The sequence below is a fragment of the Anomaloglossus baeobatrachus genome, chromosome 11, assembly GCF_048569485.1.
Source record: "Anomaloglossus baeobatrachus isolate aAnoBae1 chromosome 11, aAnoBae1.hap1, whole genome shotgun sequence".
Classification (NCBI taxonomy): domain Eukaryota; kingdom Metazoa; phylum Chordata; class Amphibia; order Anura; family Aromobatidae; genus Anomaloglossus; species Anomaloglossus baeobatrachus.
The window spans coordinates 64573827-64597855 of NC_134363.1; positions in this window are offsets into that span (position 1 = coordinate 64573827).

The window sequence follows — 24029 nt, forward strand, 5'->3', positions numbered from 1 at the left end:
CCATTTTTTTTTTTTAGTTATTTAAATAAATAATTAAAAAAAAATATATATGGGCTCCCGCTGCATTTTTTGTATTGCTAGCTAAGGGTAATCTAAGCAGCTACTGGCTGCTAACCCCCACTGCTTGGTGTTACCTTCACTGGCAATGGAAAATCCAGGGAAGCATTTTTTATTTTTTTTGCCAAAAAAATAAAAAAAAATGACGTGAGCTTCGTCATATTTTTGTATACTAGCCAGGTACAGCAGGCAGGTACGGCTGGCCCCAACCCCCAGCTGCTTCTTTGTACCCGGCTTGAAACCAAAAATATAGGGAAGCCCCTTTTTTAATTATTTCATGAATTTCATGAAATAATTAAAAAAAAAATGACGTGGGCTTCGCCCCATTTTTGTGTCCAGCCAGGTACAACTAGGCAGCTGGGGATTGGAATCCGCAGCACAGGTTAGCCCGAGCTTTCTGGGCCCCTTTGCTGCGAATTGCAGTCAGCAGCCACTCCAGAAAATGGCACTTTCATAGAAACGCCATTATCTGGTGCTGTATCCAACTCTTCTAGCAGCCCTGAAGCCGCGGGCTTGCTGGGTAATAATGAGTTAATACTAGCTTTGTTTTACTAGCTAGTATTAAGCCAGAGATTCTTAATGTCAGGCAAATTTGACCCGGCCATTAAGAATCTCCAATAAAGGGTTAAAAAAAGACACCACACAGAGAAAAAATTCTTTAATAAAAATAAATACACAGACACACTTAGAGACTCCATGTTTATTACTCCCTCTCATCCCTCCACGATCTTCTGTCTTCTTTGTCCTTCAACCCATGCAGCTTTGCTACATCAGACAGCACTGCATGGGAGGAAGAACGCTGCTGCTCTGTGCAGTCTAATCACTCAGTGAGTGAGCAGAAGCTGCATGCTGTAAGCGGTAACGTCACCGCTGACAGGCGGGTTACCCTAGCAGCGGTGCTCCGATCACGTGATTCCCGATGCCGCTATTTACTGGCTGTGACAGCTAGTCCGTGCATGTGGGCTGACTCTGTAAAGAGCGCCCCACATGCATGGACGGGGAGTAGACCATGTGCCGGAGCATTTTGCCGGTACACGGAGATGCTTGAATGATCACCGCGTACTGGAGAGATGCACTGACAGGACCTAGCAATGACGTCTAGCCATGTGACCAGTCTGTAGCCAATGAGCTAATAGACACGTGACTGGTCACATGCTATTTTGATGTCACGATAGGTTCTATCATCAGTGCTGGTTACCGGGAGGACGCAGCGATTATCGGAAGGAAAAGCGGCGGGAGACAGAGTGCAGGACACGTCGCAGGGACCTATAAGTGTTATGGCAATATTTATTAACTGTATGTGTACATGTATAATGTGTTTTTATGTGTTTGTGTTTGTCTCCCATTGTTTTCAATGGGGTCGAGTTGTTCGTTGAACGGTTCGTCGAACGGAGCCTCCGTTCGACGAACCGAACCGAACTCGAACTCTATCAGGGTGGCTCATCTCTACTGCTGACCTGAACAATCATTCAATCAGAAGCTCCCAACACAAACTAGCAAATTGGCTGGTTAGGGAATGATTGAATTAACTCTAAAGGCCCTTTTAGACATACACACTGAGACTTTCTAGCGATCCCACCAGCGATCTCGACCTGGCCAGGATCGCTGGAAAGTCTCTAATAACAGTCGCTGGTGAGCTGTCAAACAGGCAGATCTGGCCAACGACGCAACAGCAATACGGACCTGCAGAACGACTTTGCTGGAATGGAACACTATAGCACGCCTATGGGCTGGGTCGCTAACGATGTCATTGTAACGGTATCAAACACACCGATACATGCTGCGCAGCAGGAGACAAAGGACCAAAGAATGGTCCTGAGCAACTTGTAGCGATCAACGACCTCACAGTGGGGGCCAAGTCGCTGATGCGTGTCACACACTGCAATGTCGCTTGGGAGGTCGCTATTACGTCACAAAACCGGTGACGTTACAGTGATATCGCTAGCGATGTTGCAGTGTGTAAAGGGGTCTTAAGGCGGGCTTTGCACACTACGACATCGCAGGTGCGATGTCGGTGGGGTCAAATTGAAAGTGACGCACATCCGGCATCACATGCGACATCGTAGTGTGTAAAGCCTAGATGATACGATTAACGGGCGCAAAATTGTCGTAATCGTATCATCGGTGCAGCGTCGGCGTAATCCATAATTACGCTGACGCGACGGTCCGATGTTGTTTCTTGCTCCTGCGGCAGCACACATCGCTGTGTGTGAAGTCGCAGGAGCGATGAACATCTCCTACCGGCGTCACCGTGGCTTCCGTAGGATATGCGGAAGGAAGGAGGTGGGCAGGATATTTACATCCTGCTCATCTCCGCCCCTCCGCCGCTATTGGCCGCCTGCCGTGTGATGTCGCTATGACGCCGCACGACCCGCCCCCTTAGGAAGGAGGCGGGTCGCTGGCCAGAGCGACGGTCGCAGGGCGGGTGAGTGCATGTGAAGCTGGCATAGCGATAATTTTTGCTACGCCGGCTATCACACGATATCGTACCTGCGACGGGGGTGGGGACTATCGTGTGCGACATCGCAGCATCGGCTTGCGATGTCGCAATGTGCAAAGCCCGCCTTAGACTGGAGTTTCAATCATGAGTCTAAAGGGTGCTTTACACGCTGCGATATCGGTAACGATATATCGTCGGGGTCACGTCGGTAGTGACGCACATCCGGCACTATTACCAACATCACAGCGTGTAACACAAATGAGCGACGATCAATGAGAACAAAAACGTGAAAAATTGTCGCTCGTTGACACGTCGCTCATTTCCTTAATATCGCTGCTGTGACAGGTACGATGTTGTTCGTCGGTGCTACAGCAGCACACGTCGCTATGTGTGACACCGCAGGAACAACAAACATCTCCTTACCTGCCTCCATCGGCAATGCGGAAGGAAGGAGGTGGGTGGGAGGTTACGTCCCGCTCATCTCCGCCCCTCTGCTTCTATTGGAAGGCTGCCGTGTGCCGTCGCTGTGACGCCGCACGAACCGCCCCCTTAGAAAGGAGGCGGATCGCTGGCTAGAGCGACGTCGCAGGAAAGGTGAGTCTGTGTGATGGGGGTTAGCGAGGTTGTGCGTGACGGGCAGTGATTTGCCCGTGTTGCACAACCGACGGGGGCGGGTACACTCTCTAGCGATATCGGTACCGATATTGCGCTGTGTAAAGTACCCTTAATGTAAAACATGCATAAAGGGAATCTGTCAGCAGGTTTTATCAATCTGACTAGGGATGTACATAGAAATCTTGGGGCCCCATAGCAATTTTATGTATGGGCCCAACTCTAATAAAAAAAATATAATAAAAAATTAACATAATAAAAAGCATACACGTTTCTGGGTGCCAGCATACATGTTACAGGTGGTGGCTTATATGTTACTGGGGGAGACATACAAGTTACTGGGGGTGGCTTTCATGTTACTGGTAGGGCATAGAAGCTACTGGGTGCAACATACACATTACTGGGGGCCGGCATACAAGTTACTATGGGCCAGTGGGGGGTGTGTGCATACAAGTTACTGGGGTTGTATATACACATTATGAATTAATCTTTATTGTAGCCAGGCTATACATCTACCAGTCTAGTAAGTATTACTGGGCCCGGCTCCATCTGCAGAGGACCAGTCTAGGCAGTGCTGTGCGCCTGTGCTCCTGTTTTGTGACTGTGTGCAATGCGCCTCTCTGAGCCTCTGCCAGGTGCAGCCACCATGGTGAGCCACCTGTGAGCAGTACAACCACTAATGGCTGCCGCCTGTCAATTCCAACAGATGCTCAGTAGTATCTTGTCACTGTGCACTATTCTTCTCAGCGCACAATGAAAGTGCATTGCCTCGACAGCTCTAATCACAAGTGATATCACTTACGGAGATGGCACTGGTCTCTGCCTGCTCGTTCTTTACTTACTATGTGCACTAAGAGTGCGGTCTGTTGCCAGCTTGTCACCTCTAATCAGAGCCGGCAAGTGAGTGCGCTGCCATTGTGCACTGAGAAGAGTGCTGCACAGTTACAAGATTACATTAAGCATCCGGACAGCCATCATATACTCAATAGAGCAGGGATGAGCCCAACCCCTGAAATGGGTGTCACTAATAATTAATTTCAGGGAGGAGGCAGAGCCTGCAACAGTGACCGCAGCCTCTGCCCCCTGATGATGTCACGTTTCAGCATCCGAGAATGCACTGGGATTTTCAAACAAAGTGACATCAAAGAGGAAATATAAAAAATAAAGCATTTAGAGAAGTGAGGGAAGGATAGGGAATTTTTATTTAGAGTATATTAGATAAAAATTGAAATTAGAAATTTAGATAGATAGATATTTAGGAGTAAATAAAATTTTAATTTCAGACTAGTCTACTGTACAATATCAAGTGCATTTTCCAACCTTTACAGTTTCTGGTTTTATCAGGACAGGCCATTATCACATCTGTGTGGATCAATCTATCGGCCGACTATATAGCAGTATCACAGCATTGTACTATTCATGTCAATAGAACAACATTGGAATAGCTTCAAGAACCTTTTAGAAAAGTACAAACCAGTGGCAGCCAAAGTAACAGGGCCTGACACTCGCTGAGCACCTCAGTGAGACGCTTTCTGAGCACCGCAGGGCCTAACACTTGCTGAGCACCGCAGGGCCTGACACTTGCTGACGACCGCAGGGCCTGACACTTGCTGTGCACCGCAGGGCCTGACGCTCGCTGAGCACCACAGGGCCTGACGCTCACTGAGCACTGCAGTGCCTAACGCTCGCTGAGCACCGCAGGGCATGACGCTCGATGAGCACTGCAGGGCCTGACGCTCACTGAGTACTGCAAAGCCTAATGCTCGCTGAGCACCGCAGGGCCTGACACTTGCTGAGCACGGCAGGACCTGATGCTCGCTGAACACCGCAGGGCCTGACACTAGCTGAGCACCGCAGGTCCTGACACTCGCTGAGCATCGCAGGGCCTGACGCTCGCTGAGCACCGCAGGGCCTGACTCTCGCTGAGCACCGCAGGGTCTGACGCTCGCTGAGCAACGCAGGGCCTGATGCTCATTGAGTAACACAGAGCCTAACGCTCGCTGAGTACCGCAGGGCTTGACGCTTGCTGAGCACTGCAGTACCACCTGACTCTCGCTGAGCACCGCAGGACCTGACGCAAACTGAGCACCGCAGTACCTGCCGCTGGCTGAGCACCGCATGGCATTACGATCGCTGAGCACCACACTACCTGACTCTCGCTGAGCACTGCAGGGCCTGACACTCGCTGAGCACCACAGAGCCTGAATAATAATATCTATATTTGTTTTTAGTAATGCATCAACAAAATAGTCATACAATTACCCAATAACACACACAGTACTATATAGTGTTACTGAACAACACCCATTATACCAAGATCAATAATACTACTATACATTTCAAAATAATGACACCACACCGTGACCAAATATTATCACCACATAGAGTCTGAATATATGGAACATTGTGCCACCCCCACGTCAGCAGCTGGGCTGCTCAGATCCAGATCCACGGTGGCTCGAGGGGTCTCCGGACCTGGGGGTCGGAGTCGTGCGACCACTCGAATAAAAGGGTGTTATTTACATGGGGCTGTTTGGCTAAAGTTCATGACGCCACCCTTGGTGCGTGGTAAGGTGGAGTACCGCTGCGATTGGGAGTACCCGGTGCCCATGCTGTGGGCAGCCAGGTGATTAACCCCTCCACGGGTAGAGAGGATGCCCCGGAACTCGGTGATGGTGACGGGGAGGTGCCATTGGGACGATAAGGGTCACTTGTGTACTCACTCAGTCCAATAACGCTGACACCGACAACTGTGGTAAACCAAAGCTCTTGACACAGCTGCTGCTGAGAGGGACCACGCCTGGATCCCGTGCCTGTTGGTGTTGCCTGTTAGTCTGTGACCTTTGACTTGGCACCTTGTCTTCTGGTTGGTCCCTTTAGTGTAAAACTAATCGGGTCCCGCTCACCAGTATGGCTAACTGGGTGAGCTTGCTCTCAGGGTGCACGCTTGAGATTTTCTGGACCATGTAGTGGGAAAGTCCTATCCCCCTCGTTGAGCTAGTACCCCGGTTTTGGAGCGGGTGGAGAACGGATCTTGAAGACTTCGTCCTCGTCGGGTAAATTGCCAGGACGCCTGAAGCTTCTTCCTGACCTAGGGTCCACATACCCCGTTGTGCCCTAGCCCCTGCCCGGTGATGGCACAAGGCCGCCGACAGTCCGTGCCCCTTGTCCCCTGCGACCGGGGTCCAGCTCCTACCAGGCCCAGACCAACGTTTGCCACCTAGTAGTCTCAAGGAGCCCAGCTCCTGACCTCTCCTCTCGAGAGTTACTCCTCAACTAACTGTCTCCTGACACTCCTGACTCCCCCTTAACCAACCCCTAAAGTGGACGACTCTATTCTACTCAAGTCGGCCACTTGTGTGTCTGGTGGCTGTGGTGCAGAGTGTTCCTAGGATTTTGATTAGCTTGTTCTTGGCAACACCAATGGTTAGGGACCCGTAACCAAGGAGGAGGTGGATATTGTACAGAAGGGCAGATTGCACAATACCCTGTGATGACCTGATAGGCCAGGGCGTCACACCATCCTGTTACTGAGCAAAGCCCACTGCATCAAGACCAGTAGGTTCATTGTAATTCAGTCTGAACAGCGTACCGAGAAAAATAATCAAAATGCCAGAATTTAGTGTTTTGGCTGCCAAAACAATAGAAAAAAATGTAATAACAGGTGATCAAAACATTGTATAGACCTTGGCTCAGGGTACAAAAATAAGCTCCCACACAGCTCCATATCCGAAAACTGAAATACTGTAATTATTACAGCTCTCTGAATGAAGCAAATTTTTTTAATACAAATTTTAAAGCAAAAACTATACATGTTTGGTATCTCTGTAATCACATTGCTTGGTCCTTTTTGTAAGTATTAAACCCCAAAACAACTGCAACAATTGCAGATGGATTTTATTATGATATTTTCCCAAACTTGGAATTTTTTTTCCAGCACAGCATATGATCAAATGGATGGTGTCATTCAAAAGCACAACTCGTCCCTCAAAAAAAAGTCCTTACATGGGTATATTGATGGAGAATAAAAAAAGTTATGGATCTTGGAATAGGGAAGAAAAAATGAAAGCACAAAAATTAAAGCATCTTAAGGGGTTAAAGTTAAAACATCTGAGCATAGTTTGGTACTAGGAAATGGTGGGGAACATGACCGAGGTCATTAGTGCCGGAATGTTTCAACATAACATTTTTTCTGGACCAATATATACAGTGTGTCCAACCATATCCTGTCCACCGCCATTAACTTGAGAACGGCGGCAGCTATAGGCATAGAAGTGGTGTCTAGGTATAGTAAAGTAGTCATGCGCTATGCAATGAAACCACCTATAGCACCACCTGGTGGAAAACAACGGAGTTAGCATTTTTATCTCGAAAACGGAACGAGATAGAGTAAAAAAGTGAATGAAAAATTGTAGGGCATCATCAATTCAACACGAATCGACACCTTGCATACAGAAATTCTATGATATGAAACCCATGACCCCCCCAAAGCATTGAATGCTGGTCACACATATGGCGCTCATTTAACTTTGATGTTCAAAGTGGCCACTGTCAGCTGCAATGCACATCTGGACTCTGGACGGCATACTGTATCTTACTGTATTGAATTGATGATGCCCTACAACTTTGTATTTCACTTTTTTTCTCTATCTCTTTCCGTTTTCGAGATAAAAATGCTAACTTCGTTGTTTTCCACCAGGTGGCACTATAGGTGGTTTCATTGTGTAGCGCATGGCTACTTTACTATACCTAGACACCACTTCTATGCCTATAGAAGCTGCTGGCGGTGGACAGGATATGTGTGGACACATTGTATAGGAAGAAGTGCGAAAACTGACTCTTCTGCACAGATAAAGTGAGCAGGGATCAATAACATTAATTCTGAAGCTCCCATGAAGAGGTATTCTCAAGCTATCGCTTGATCAGCTCAGAGCAATGCCATCTCCTTAGTTTCGTAACTTCGGGGTTTGTAGCAGGGAAGGATCTCATCCTTGAGTGACAGTTCTGGAGAATAGTAGAGCTATAATATTAGCAGAACTCTCAGCACAAGATCTGCTGTAACACATTCTGCTAAATGGCGGCTTGTTCTGGAGTGTACACTGTTAGTACTCTATTTACACAAAGAGATAACAGCATATTTTAACAAGCACACAGCTCCAAACAGTGAGAACAGGGAGTTGTGATTAGGAGACCTTCTCTAAAAGCTGTGGGCTAGTGTTTTTGCAAAGTTTATAACAGCATCTCTTCTGAAGATGAGAGGGAGGATGAGGAAGGTGAACAACTAATTGCTGTATAGAAATCAATGGACTAAAGCAGGGGTGGGGAACCTTTTTTCTGCCAGGGGCCATTTGGAAATTTCTACTAATCTTCGGGGGCCGCACAAAATTATCAATGTTTAAATGATCCTGCTATATTTGGTGAAACAATTAATTAACTCACCCCTACTGTGTCGGCTTCTCTTTGGTGCGGCTGTGATGTTTGGTGATACTAATCATGCTTCTTCTCACAGCTACTTTTTCAGGTTTGTCTCCGTCTGGAGCACAGTCAACTCTTTGTGATAATAAGATTGGTAAATCATATACACCACATTACAGACGCTGTAAATACATCAAAGGAGACACTGGAGGTACATATATCACATAGGAGACACTAGGACTGCTGTATATACATCACAAGAGACACTGGGGGCATATACACCACATAGGAGGTGCTGGGACTACTATATATACATCACGGGTGACACTGGGGGCACATACATCACACAAGTGGCTGGGGACATGTAAATGCCCTCAGCCCCTCCTGTGATGTATATGTCCCAGCATCTCCAATCTGATGTATATGCCCCCAGCATCTCCAATGTGATGTGTAAGTCACAGGAGACGTTGGGGGCATACACATCGCAGGAGACGCAGGGGGCATACACATGACAGGAGACGCTGGGGGCATACACATCACAAGAGGGGCTTGGGCACAGACACCACAAGAGGTGCTGGGGCACAGACACCACAAAGGGGGCTGGGGCACAGACACCACAAGGGGGGCTGGGGCACATACAAATTGTAAGAGGGGCTGGGGCACATGCACATTACAAGAGGGGCTGGGGCGCAGACCACTGGGTGGAGCGCAGACATCAATGAGGGAGCGCAGACATCACTGGAGGGTAAGCAGACATCACTGGGGGGTGAGAAGACATCAACAGACATCCCTGGGGGGTGCGCAGACATCACACTGGGGGGAGGCACAGACATCACGGGGGGCTACACACAAGACTGAGGGGGCTGCACACAGGACTGGGGGGATGGGCGGCACACAGGACTGGGGGATGGGCTGCACAAAGGACTGGGGGATGGGCTGCACACAGGACTGAGGGATGGGCTGCACACAGGACCGGGTGATGGGCTGCACACAGGACGGGGTGATGGGCTGCACAAAGGATTATGTGATGGACTGCACACAGGACTGGCTGATGGGCTGCATATAGGACTGGGGGGGCTGCACACAGGACTGGGGGAGCCCTGACATCACTGAGAGAGGGACGACGATGCAAACTTGGGGTGATACACAGCATTGGGAACGCATACAGCGCTGACGGTTTCACGCAACCCTGAGGGGAGGGTATACACAACTGGGGTGGAGGAACACAGAGCACTGGACGGGGCACACAGCAGCAGAGGGTGGGCGCTGGACATACAGCAGCATCGGACTCACAGCACCGGAGTGCAGGCGCCAGACGCACAGCATCAGAAGGAGAAGGCAGGCACAGAGCTCCGGAGGGCAGGGGGCGGGCACACAACGCTGGAAGCTGTGAGGCTGCTGTGGGATGGAAGCGCAGAGCGCTACACCCGCCCACAAAGTAAGTCATGATCACGTTGGCACTGGCCGGCGGGAGAACACATTGGTGCACACAAGCAGCAATGTGTGGATTTAAAGGGCCGGCGGCCTGCAAGATCGCGGTGACGGCACGAGCACTTCTGCCCCCGGAAAATAACCCGAGGGCCGCATAAAAGGTCATGTTTTGAGTCCCTTTTGGGCTTTGGAGAAGGGAGGGGACAGTTGTTGGTTTTAATACACCTAGAAGGTTACCTTTACCAATTTTCCATTTTAAAGTTGTAACACTCACTGCCAGTGTTGTTGAGGCGGCGAGCTGGAGTGATCCCCTGGACCAAAAGGGGGACACGGGCTTACACTTTAGTGGGAAAGGCTTGACTACAGTCATGGCCAAAAGTTTTGAGAATGACACCAAAATTATATTTTCACATGATCTGTTGCCCTCTGGTTTTTAATTGTGTTTGTCTGATGTTTACATCACATACAGAAATATAATTGCAATCATATTATGAGTACCAAAAGGTTATATTGACAGTTAGAATGAGTTAATGCAGCAAGTCAATATTTGCAGTGTTGACCCTTCTTCTTCAGGACCTCTGCAATTCTCCCTGGCATGCTCTCAATCAACTTCTGGATCAAATCCTGACTGATAGCTGTCCATTCTTGCATAAGCAATGCTTGCATTTTGCCAGAATTTGTTGGTTTTTGTTTGTCCACCCGTCTCTTGATGATTGCCCACAAGTTCTCAATGGGATTAAGATCTGGGGAGTTTCCAGGCCATGGACCCAAAATCTCTATGTATTGTTCCATGAGCCATTTAGTGATCACCTTTGCTTTATGGCTTGGTGCTCCATCATGCTGGAAAAGGCATTGCTGGGCGCCAAACTGCTCTTGGACAGTTGGGAGAAGTTGCTCTTGGAGGACATTCTGGTACCATTCTTCATGGCTGTGTTTTTAGGCAAGACTGTGAGTGAGCCGATTCCCTTGGCTGAGAAGCAACCCCACACATGAATCGTTTCAGGATGCTTAACAGTTGGCATGAGACAAGACTGGTGGTAGCGCTCACCTCTTCTTCTCCTAATAAGCTGTTTTCCAGATGTCCCAAACAATCAAAAAGGGGATTCATCTGAGAAAATGACTTTACCCCAGTCCTCAGCAGTCCACTCCCTGTACCTTTTGCAGAATATCAGTCGGTCCCTGATGTTTTTTCTGGAGAGAAGTGGCTTCTTTGCTGCCCTCCTTGAAACCAGGCCTTGCTCAAAGAGTCTCCGCCTCACAATGCGTGCAGAAGCACTCACACCAGCCTGCTGCCGTTGCTGAGCTAGCTCGGCACTGCTGGTAGTCCGATCCCGCAGCTGAAACAGTTTTAAGATACGGTCCTGGCGTTTGCTGGTCCTTCTTGGGCGCCCTGGAGCCTTTTTGGCAACAATGGAAGCTCTCTCCTTGAAGTTCTTGATGATGCGATAGATTGTTGACTGAGGTTCAATCTTTGTAGCTGCGATACTCTTCCCTGTTAGGCCATTTTTGTGCAGAGCAATGATGGCTGCACGTTTTTCTTTAGAGATAACCATGGTTAACTGAAGAGAAACAATGATACCAAGCACCAGCCTCCTTTTAAAGTGTCCAGTGGTGTCATTCTTACTTAATCATGACTGATTAATCTCGAGCCCTGTCCTCATCAACACCCACACCTGTGTTAATGGAACAATCACTAAAACAATGTTAGCTGCTCCTTTTAAGGCAGGAATGTAATGATGTTGAAATGTGTTTTGGAGGTTAAAGTTCATTTTCTTAGCCAATATTTAGATTGCAAGTAATTTCTGTTAAGCTGATCACTCTTTATGACATTCTGGAGTATATGCAAATTGCCATTAGAAAAACTTAAGCAGTAGACTTTGTAAAAATGAATATTTGTAGCATTCTCAAAACTTTTGGCCATGACTGTAAGCATCTGCCACAAGGTATCACTCCAAGGGCAGTCACTGGGACTGTGGCAGCTGACCACCCAGGAAAGGATATAATATATAGGTCAGATAGAATGAAAACCGGTTTAAATGCCATGCTAAAAACCACTGATGCTGTAGATGAAAAGATTTCCTTTATTTCACAATCCTACTCGTTTCAGAGACATCTCCGTCTCCTTCCTCAGGAAAAGAAATCATATGATATGAATATGATTTGTTTTCCTGAGGAAGGAGACGGAGATGTCTCTGAAATGAGTAGAATGGTGAAATAAAGGAAATATTTTCATCTACAGCATCAGTGGTATTTAGCGCGGCATTTAAACCGGTTTTGATTCTATGTAACCTATATATTATATACTGCTTTCCGGGGCCGCTGCTAAACCGCATGCGATCATAAGGAGTTGTGACTTGCACAACCCTACCAGGTGAGTGTACCTCTTTCTGTGTCTCTATCCTCATATCCTCATACCGGGTAAGACCCTATTGCGCTTTTTCCCCCTACAGCTTTACAAGTCACCCAGGAAAGGAGACAAACTCAGGTATTTACACAGGTTCAGGCAGGTAGAAGCAGGAAGACTGAGGCAGACAGGCAGGTAGGTATGGACAGTATGGTGGGCACAGCAGGGTAGATAGGTATGGGAAGTCAGTTACAGATTCATGACACAGTGATAATGGGACCTGACAATTAGCTAGCAGACTGAACAACTAATTATCTAGGAGCATTGCACAGGCACCTCCCCTAATGAAAGGGTGCCTGAAACACATAGTGTTTCTCAGCCATAGGCTGAGAGGCATTTCCAGGAAATGGTGTGCCGACTTATCAAGAGAAGGACCGGAGTGCCCATGCGCGCCCTAAGTGGATTCTCGGGAAGCCTATTCAGCATGCACAGGCTCCTTGGGGAGAAGAGACCATAATTACACACGGACAGCCGCAGGGCAGCGGGGTAGGACACAAACCAGCTGGGGCAGTGACGCCGGCACTACAAAAAGCTCATCTGCTATTGACAGATTAACTATACACTATAATTATTTGGAATGCCAAAGATGTAAAGATAGAAAGGGAGGAACGTCTAAAGTATGTGGATAATACTGTTGGCAATAACAATGGTTTTAGTTTGAAAATTTCTTATATTATCTGCCTATAGTGTTACCATAAAGCACAGGATTTTTTCTAATGGGAAAAATACTTCTTTCAATATTTTGAAAGAGTAGAAATACTTGGTAAAGAAGAAATCTTTTCCTAAGCTGAAGCAGGAATGTATTAAGTCGAAACCGTCTACTAGTGAGTTTTTCCATCCACACAGACCATTTATTTTCGTTCTGTATAGATCATATAATTCAGTTCTTAGAATGTACAAGAAATCAGACCTACAAGCCTCTAGCCCTGTAACGTGATTTTACCCGGAGACTTTGCAACCCTTTGAGAGTTTACTAAACACAAATCCTCTATGCCTTACATGGATCATATGACAAACCACATATCCCATAAGGAAATAAATAATTCATTTCATGAACTCCAGGATATAGTCTCCGCTGCCTTACACTATGTATTTTTAAACTGAATGGTGCTCCTGTTATGGTATAATACCTTCTGCTGACATGTGACAGCGTGTAGGTATGCATACTAATGCACATTTCTTTAATACACAACATTCTTAATTCTTTGTAGTAACAGGTCAATTTATGAAGTTATTCACCATTACACCTAAATAATCGAACTACCTCAAATTAATTTAATCTGACCAATAAATTAAAAATGCACTTAGCTGAAAAGTAAAATATTCATTTGTGGATTGTGAGTTATTTCCTAATATAAAGTGATATTGTAATCTCACTCATCTTCAAACTCATTAAAGCGTGCTTTACACGCTGTGACATCGCTACCGATATATCGTCGGGGTCACGTCATTAGTAATGCACATCCGGCGCCGGCAGTGACATCGCAGCGTGTGACACTAATTAGCGACGATCAACGATCGCAAAATCGTTCAAAAACGGTGATCATTGACACATCGCTCATTTCCTTAATATCGCTGCTGCCACAGGTACGATGTTGTTCGTCATTCCTGCGGCATCACACATCGCCGCTGGCGTTTTGTCGCTGCGGCGGTGGTCAGTGCACGGTGCCGCACAAAAAGGTCAGGTTAGGGACCCACTCAAGAGGTTTGCCGTGACGTGGCAGTGGGCTTAATACAATCTGATCAGAATGGTAACAAAAGAACCTCATGTTCTATATAATTTTTTGCCTAGCGGCTTTAGATCATTGTATTTTTGGGATGTGCGATCCATGTCTTTTTCTTCATAGTATGGTATTTATATCATTCTATCCCCCTCTTTTTTTGCTTGGATCTGCACTCTCCCCATTTGGCACAGGTGATTTTAATCAGCAGGAGACTGCAAGAGGGGTCAGCCTTCTTTTTGCTCCCAGTTCACATATGGGAGCCAGTGGGAGGTGAGTGCACAGCTCCTCTCACTGTGTGCTGGTGCTGTGTGGTGGCTGCTGTTGTGGTGGTGTGGTGTCAGTGGGGCGGCGCGGCCTGGAGCCTTGGGGGCTTTGCCTTGCAGCATGGGTGCTGTGAGGCACCAGGTCGCCCGCCTTGCTGGCGTTTTGTCGCTGCGGCGGTGGTCAGTGCACGGTGCCGCACAAAAAGGTCAGGTTAGGGACCCACTCAAGAGGTTTGCCGTGACGTGGCAGTGGGCTTAATACAATCTGATCAGAATGGCAACAAAAGAACCTCATGTTCTATATAATTTTTTGCCTAGCGGCTTTAGATCATTGTATTTTTGGGATGTGCGATCCATGTCTTTTTCTTCATAGTATGGTATCTCCTTACCTGCGTCCACTGGCAATGCGGAAGGAAGGAGGTGGGTGGGATGTTACGTCCTTCTCACCTCCGCCCCTCCGCTTCTATTGGACGGCCGCTTAGTGACGCCGCAGTGACGTCGCTGTGACGCCGAACGCACCTCCCCCTTGAGGGAGGGATTGTTCGGCAGTCACAGCGATGTCGCCGACAAGGTATGTGCGTGTAACGCTGCTGTAGTGATAATGTTCGCTACGGCAGCGAGCACCCAATGTCGCACGAGCGACGGGGGCGGGTGCTATCGCGCTCGACATCGCTAGCAATTGCTAGCAATGTCGCAGCGTGTAAAGCACCCTTTAGTCCTTACTAGTGATGAGCAAACCCGAGGAAGTTCAATTTGGCAAGTGCAGCCGTACTTTAGAAAAAGTTTGGTTTTGGACACAGACTGGACCGTAACTTCATTTCAAGTCACTGATTGGCAGTTTAGGTCTCTGCCCACTTGCAGCCAGCCATAAAAAAAACACTTGAGGGGGAGGGTGGCAGGATATTTTCCAATTTTTTTTTTGTTTGGGGCACACATACGATCACGCTCTTGTTACCCCCAGTACGAGCCATTTATACACTGCAAGCGGCTCGCACTGGGCCGAGCGTCACGCATACCAGAGAACAGCGATGCTTGAGAAAGTGGTTTACATACGGAAATCATATGAACTCTGTTTTTTAAGAAAAGTCTGTGTTCGGTACGGACATCAAACAGCAAACCTCAGGTTCGCTCATTTCTACTTTTTGAGCGCATTCAGAGATAGGTACTGCCAATTAAGTTAGTCTCTGCACTGGATGGATGCACACCACAGTCAAACTCTTGTATTTTTTATACCCCCTAAATGTTAACAGTATTAAAACAATAACAGTAAAACCACAATCAAAAAAGTGGAAAATTTAAACCACTAAACATGAGACACAACCAACATATGCAACCGCATATAACACACCCAACGCATGTTTCACACTAGCAATGCTTCTTCCTAGAATAACTAAAGCGAAACGTGGGTTCGGTGTGTGGGACGCCATTACCGTTGTTTGCTGATTCCCTTTTATGTATACTGCGGGTTACCATAGGACCTTTATTGCAAAGCTATATATTTATTATGTGACTTTTCTTGCATATCTCTTAAGCACACTTGTGCTTGTGCTTTGTCATTTGGTTTAAATACTTGTACTACTTGTATTTTGATTGGTCCAATTGTAATCAATGGTTGTTACTATTTACACTACATGGGGAGTTGTCTGACTAGGTGTTCCCAATATATTATCTACCCTTTGAGGGGATCTGTTTTTTGGAGACATCCTCTGTATGTTTGATATTTTAACTATTTTAAGCATCTAATAAATATTCAATTGTTATATGCGGTTGCATATGTTGGTTGTGTATTAAAACAATGTCAGATCAAAGTTTAACAAATATGTAAAGTGCTGGAACTAAGAAAAAGAAAAATACCTCCAGTATTAAATTCCAAGCATAAATACAGTTCCAAACATAAATACAGCACCAAAACCAATTTTAATGTTAATATGTTACCAGAACCATGCCCATTACATATCTACAGTAACAGAACAAATCTCACAACTAGGAATGAGCGAGTATACTCATTACTACTCGATACTCGCAGAGTAGTACGGTATTCGGGCTACTTGTTACTCTGCGAGTATCCTTGTAATTACTCGTTAGAAATAGCGAGTCCAATGTAAATCAATGGGAAATGTGAGTAATTGTCTGCTGGACCCTACAAAGCGGTCTGGGGGCTGAGTGAAAGACTGAAAGAGATGCATGATTGTTTAAAAGCCGGGCATTAAAAAGCAGCTGGGTTTTTTAAACAATCATCTGATGTGCGCGCCCCGCCTGGGTCCTTCGCTCCCTGGTGCTTCGCTCCCCGATGCCCTGTGCTTCGCTCCCCATTGCCTGGTGTTGCGCTCCCCTCCCTGTCCTAACTTAGGATCGGGCGGGGAGGCGGCAGGAGAGCAAAACACCGGACAGCGTGGAGGGAAGCACCAGGCGGGGAGCGAGGCAGCGGGGAGGGAAGCATCGGATGAGAAAGCCGTCAGTGAGGTCTTACCTGGATCCCCGCTGCTGTCCGCGGTGCTGTTCCTCTACTTCCGCAGCCGCTCATTACACCTAAACTAATATGCACTGCATCACCCTGCCCATTCCATGTGACAGCCGAGTATGTAAATAAATAAATTTAAAAAAGACGTAGGGTCCCCCCCAATTGTGATAGTCAGCCAAGATAAAACAGATAGTTGGGGGTTGGTATTCTCCCCCTGGGGGGCACATACTTATTGCACCCTCCCAGGGTAAGAATATCAACCTGAAACCACCCGAGATTTGGCGCAATCATTAGATGCGCCATATCTGGCGTTTATCCCGGCTCATCCCAATTGCCCTGGTGCGTTGGCAAACTGGGTAATAAGGGGTTAATGTCACCTGAATTTTACCAGGTGACATTAAGCCCTGAATTAATAAAGTTAAGATTCGCTTGAAACCAGACTTTATTAATTCACTTGTAGTAAAGTAAAATAACACACACTCAAAACACCTTTATTCAAAATGAAAAACAGACAACAAACTGTTATTGTAAATAAAATCAGACAAACCCTCATTTACCATTTTATTAAATCCCCCAAATCCCTCCAAAGTAGTCCAATACGAGGTCCCATGCAGTCATTAGCTCAGCTCCATATTAGTGATGGTAGTGAGGGTTAATCCTCTCTACTGCCACTAACAACTGAATGACTGCATTACTAGAGTTCATGCGGCGGGGATTAGGCAGGTCTGGGAGTGTGTCGGGCAGCGATGACATCATCGTTCCGATAACAGTGGGCTTAAGAGCTCTCATTCTGTGCTGGACCTCACTCTGAGTGGCAGCTTCATGTCACCGCTAGAGTTGAGCGCGGTTCGTGGTTCGAGGTTCTCCAGTTCTAGGCTCGAGTGATTTTGGGGCCTGTTCAAGATCGAACTAGAACTCGAGCTTTTTGCAAAAGCTCGATAGTTCTAGAAATGTTCGAGAACGGTTCTAGCAGCAAAAAAACAGCTAATTCCTAGCTTGGTTTCCGCTGTAATAGTGTAAGTCACTCTGTGAATCACACTATTATGACATTTCAGTGTATAGTGTGCGTGAACAGCGCCTTCAGATCACTGCTGTTTCTATAATGGCGATCGCCATTTTTTTTTTTTTTTTCCTTGTCTTCCTTCCCAAAGCGCGCGCGTGTAGTGGGGCGGGCCAGCATGTCAGCCAATCCCAGACACACACACAGCTAAGTGGACTTTTAGCCAGAGAAGCAACGGCATGTGTGATAGGATGTCCATGTCACATGTCCCTGCATTATAAAACCGGACATTTTCCTCCAGGACGCCATTATCTCTTCTGCGTCTTTGGTGTCAGACATCACTGTCGCAGCTCCGTCCTCCTGAGTCCTATCGCCGATACAGCTGTATGCGCTCCATACACAGCGTTAGACAGCTTAGGGAGAGCACTTTCTATCAGTCCTTTTAAGGGCTCAAACCGGCAGGGTCAGAGAGCCATAGGTGACAGGTCCTGAAAACAGAGACAGCGTCTGTGTAGCAAAGGTCAGGGATTTCGTCGCTGCATTTCACCATTAGGAGGGAATAGAAAGGCAGGCTTCCATTCCTCTACCCAGAGCCCCACAATCCTGGCACTGTACCCTCCTGTCCTCTGCAAACTCCAACTCATTATAACTAAGCCATTATACTAGCAAACACTCAGTGTACCTAGTGGCATCCTAAACGTGGCTATTGGACTTTGCTATAGTCCCACTAGTGCAAAGACATTTGCAGAGCACATCTGCCTGCATTGCACACTCCAACTCTTTTTAACTAAGCCATTATACTAGCAAACAGTCAGTGTACCTAGTGGCATCCTAAACGTGGCTATTGTACTTTTGTCTAGTCACACTATTGCAAAGATATTTGCATCACGTCTGCCTGCATTGCACACTCAAACTCTTTTTAACTAAGCCATTATGCTAGCAAACAGTCAGTGTACCTAGTGGCATCCTAAACGTGGCTATTGGACTTTTGTGTAGTCACAGTAGTGCAAAGATATTTGCAGCACGTCTGCCTGCATTGCACACTCCAACTCTTTTTAACTAAGCCATTATACTAGCAAACAGTCAGTGTACCTAGTGGCATCCTAAACGTGGCTATTGGACTTTTGTCTAGTCACACTATTGCAAAGATATTTGCATCACGTCTGCCTGCATTGCACACTCCAACTCTTTTTAACTAAGCCATTATACTAGCAAACAGTCAGTGTACCTAGTGGCATCCTAAACGTGGCTATTGGACTTTTGTCTATTCACACTATTGTAAAGATATTTGCAGCACGTCTGCCTGCATTGCACACTCCAACTTTTTTTAACTAAGCCATTATACTAGCAAACAGTCAGTGTACCTAGTGGCATCCTAAACGTGGCTATTGTACTTTTGTCTATTCACACTATTGTAAAGATATTTGCAGCACGTCTGCCTGCATTGCACACTCCAACTTTTTTTAACTAAGCCATTATGCTAGCAAACAGTCAGTGTACCTAGTGGCATCCTAAACGTGGCTATTGGACTTTTGTCTATTCACACTATTGTAAAGATATTTGCAGCACGTCTGCCTGCATTGCACACTCCAACTTTTTTTAACTAAGCCATTATACTAGCAAACAGTCAGTGTACCTAGTGGCATCCTAAACGTGGCTATTGTACTTTTGTCTATTCACACTATTGTAAAGATATTTGCAGCACGTCTGCCTGCATTGCACACTCCAACTTTTTTTAACTAAGCCATTATGCTAGCAAACAGTCAGTGTACCTAGTGGCATCCTAAACGTGGCTATTGTACTTTTGTCTATTCACACTATTGTAAAGATATTGGCAGCACGTCTGCCTGCATTGCACACTCCAACTTTTTTTAACTAAGCCATTATGCTAGCAAACAGTCAGTGTACCTAGTGGCATCCTAAACGTGGCTATTGTACTTTTGTCTATTCACACTATTGTAAAGATATTTGCAGCACGTCTGCCTGCATTGCACACTCCAACTCTTTTTAACTAAGCCATTATGCTAGCAAACAGTCAGTGTACCTAGTGGCATCCTAAACGTGGCTATTGTACTTTTGTCTATTCACACTATTGTAAAGATATTTGCAGCACGTCTGCCTGCATTGCACACTCAAACTCTTTTTAACTAAGCCATTATGCTAGCAAACAGTCAGTGTACCTAGTGGCATCCTAAACGTGGCTATTGGACTTTTGTCTATTCACACTATTGTAAAGATATTTGCAGCACGTCTGCCTGCATTGCACACTCAAACTCTTTTTAACTAAGCCATTATACTAGCAAACAGTCAGTGTACCTAGTGGCATCCTAAACGTGGCTATTGTACTTTTGTCTATTCACACTATTGTAAAGATATTTCCAGCACCTCCGCCTGCATTGCACACTCAAACTCTTTTTAACTAAGCCATTATACTAGCAAACAGTCAGTGTACCTAGTGGCATACAAGAAGTGGCTATTGTACTTTTGTCTATTCACACTATTGTAAAGATATTTGCAGCACGTCTGCCTGCATTGCACACTCCAACTCTTTTTAACTAAGCCATTATGCTAGCAAACAGTCAGTGTACCTAGTGGCATCCTAAACGTGCCTATTGTACTTTTGTCTATTCACACTATTGTAAAGATATTTGCAGCACGTCTGCCTGCATTGCACACTCAAACTCTTTTTAACTAAGCCATTATACTAGCAAACAGTCAGTGTACCTAGTGGCATCCTAAACGTGGCTATTGTACTTTTGTCTATTCACACTATTGTAAAGATATTTGCAGCACGTCTGCCTGCATTGCACACTCAAACTCTTTTTAACTAAGCCATTATACTAGCAAACAGTCAGTGTACCTAGTGGCATCCTAAACGTGGCTATTGTACTTTTGTCTATTCACACTATTGTAAAGATATTTGCAGCACGTCTGCCTGCATTGCACACTCAAACTCTTTTTAACTAAGCCATTATACTAGCAAACAGTCAGTGTACCTAGTGGCATCCTAAACGTGGCTATTGTACTTTTGTCTATTCACACTATTGTAAAGATATTTGCAGCACGTCTGCCTGCATTGCACAGTCCAACTTTTTTTAACTAGGCCATTATACTAGCAAACAGTCAGTGTACCTAGTGGCATCCTAAACGTGGCTATTGTACTTTTGTCTATTCACACTATTGTAAAGATATTTGCAGCACGTCTGCCTGCATTGCACAGTCCAACTTTTTTTAACTAAGCCATTATACTAGCAAACAGTCAGTGTACCTAGTGGCATCCTAAACGTGGCTATTGGACTTTTGTCTAGTCACACTAGTGCAAATCTATGTGCAGCACCTCTGCATGACACCCTCCTGCTCTGTTTTTAATAAGCTATAATGATAGCAAAAAATACTGCCATTTAGTGGCATCATAGAACTGGCTGTTGTATTCCATTAGTGCCCCACTGGTGACAAGCTATTTCTAGCACCTGTGCAGGACACCCTCATGCACATTTTGCTACGCTAATGTTATAGCAAACTCATGGAATTCATTGCTGCATTTGATAATTCGGAGGGATAGAAAGTCAGGCTTCCTTTAGCTTTTCCTTCTGTTCATAGACAGCATCTCCAAGAGCAATTTCCCCTCCACGTCTAAGTGTGGAGAGGCAGCTAGTGCGCATGCGTGTGCCGATTTACCCCAGCTGCAGCCTAATTACAGAGTTTCGCCTAGTGAGTATGCTCAGCCTGACTGTGCCATTCCTGACGCTAAGTCTTCATTTCGGGATACAGCGCATGCTCCCACACTAAGTGTGAAAAGCCTCTTTGCACAGGTGCTTGCATTCCGTGCCGGGTCTAAGTCCTGTTTTGTGCCTAGACACCATGCTAAAGCTGATAGTCTTTTTTCAGAGACTGTATTTCATGCTACTGAGCATGCTCAGGCACTTACTGCATCAGAGACTAGGTCCGGTAATGAACTCTTTGGCCCTGCCCCTGATGTGGGGGGGCACATATAGACCACAGGGCATCAGGTGTCCTCCCAAATGGCTTGCAGAGGCCCACCCCTATGACTTTTCACCGCATTATTGATGGTCAGACGATGACTGGTGAGGTGTTTGGGTCATGGCAGCCATGAGGTCATCATTGAAGTTGCGGTTCCAAATAGGACGCTAGTTATGCCACTCATGACGTGTCACTCTACTTTTGTCTCCAGGAGGTGCATTGTGGTTCACCCTGGTTTGGGGCGGACCCAGGTTATAAAAGGGGCTGGAGCCAACAAGGAGGTGCGCAGTCTTCTATTATGCTCCGAAAGAGCACACCTCCATGTGTTGAACCCATTGCGGCTTTAGGCCAGAGGTAGGCAGGGATAGGGTGTCGATGCAGGCCACCACCACAGTTGGTAACGCAGAACGGTTAAGACCAGCTCCTGTCCTACCAGTCCTGCTTGTGCAGCCCAGTGGCATTAACAGGCCTGCTGCTGCTGATGCGCCTGCTGTCCACAGGTGTGCCCCTACGCACACGGTCAGCGTACTCAATGACCCCTGTGTTGTTAACAGGGAGTTCCTGGGCTGGGTGCGCATGTGGACCCTGTGACGCTAACAGGGCTCCCAGTCTCCAGATCCGAATGGCGTCTAACTCGGTTCAGGCAACTATTAGTTTCATAGCCACACAGACCTGTATCCTCCACCAAACCTTCCAGTTGCCAACCTCTCCTTTTCCAACTGGGAGCACGGTGGACACTGACTGCTGATGGGGATATATACCTTTCTCTTTCTTTTCTTATTAATTTTCGTTATATAGCGGTAACATAGTATATACCACTTTATCCAAATTTGCCAGTCCCACTGTAACAGATGGTGTTTCTTCAGCAAATGTTACTGTTGCTTAACCACAAAATCCACGGACCAAAACTTTTTTCCCCTTTCCAACACACCTGTTCCCCTTTCCACCAGCATCTGTCCTTTTTCAACTCATTTTGGTATATGACCAAAAGTGCAACTCTGCAGGGACACCGTACTCAACGCCATCTCAGCACAGCAGCCATCCCTCGGTCCCTCCGATGTGGACAAGTAAAAGACCATTTCCTCCTATCCATGACAAAGCGTTGAGATTCACTCTGTGCAGCACTGGTGTTTAGTGGAAAAGCAGATCTAAGATTGCTTACCACATTCTGCAGATACTCCTGTATACGTGCGTCCATTTCTATGGCAGGAATTATTTTGCCAAATTTTGTCTTGTACCGGGGATCTAACAGTGTGGCAACCCAGTATTCTGGATTACTTTGAATTCGTACAATCCGAGGGTCATGTTGTAGGTAGTGCAGCAAGAAGCCGCTCATGTGTCTTGTGCATCCAGGAGGACCAAGTCCTTGGTGTGTTGGTGGCAGAGAGGTGAGAATCGTGCCTCCTTCCTCTGCCCTCTCCCCACAACCTCGCACAACCGAAATGTGAGCAAGCTCTCACTCATCTGCTGAGTCTTCCATGCCCATCGCCAGTTCGTCCTCCATTTCTTCATGGGCTCCTGCACCTTCCTCAACACTTTTTGCTGATACTATGCGCCCTTGTTAATCCCTCTCCCTCACCATGACTGCCGCATAGGTGCCGCTGACCATCTGGACCTCGTCGATCTTGTTATCCCTTCCGCATATGACTCCTCCTGTACTTCCTCCCCTTCCTCTTGTCCCAACACCTGACTCCGAATAATAATTACAGTGTGCTCCATCATGTAGATGACCAGAATTGTCACGCTGAGAATGACATTGCCAGTGCTAAACATCTTCGTCGACATTTGTAAACTGTGTAGCAGGGTGCATAGGTCCTTGATCTGACACCACTCCAGCAGCGTGATCTGCACCACCTCTGGATCACGTTATCCCAGGCTATATGTCATAACGTATTGCAGCAGGGTTCGGCGGTGCTGCCACAAACGCTGCAACATGTGCAGATTCAAAATCCTGCGTGTGGGCACATCGCATTTCAGGCGTTTAACCACCAGACCTAAAGACTTCTGTAGCGACGAAAGTTGTTGAGCTGCTGTGTGCGCACGATGGAATTGAGCACATAGCGAGCGTGCCCGCTGCACAAGGCCATGTAGGCCGTGATGGTGTTTTAAAAATTGCTTGAGAATTAGGTTCAACACGTGAGCCATACAAGGCACGTGTGTCACATTGCCCTGGCGATGGCCCGCAGCCAGGTTTGCATCATTGCCGCACACGGCTGTTAAGTCACCAACGGAGTCCGCTCC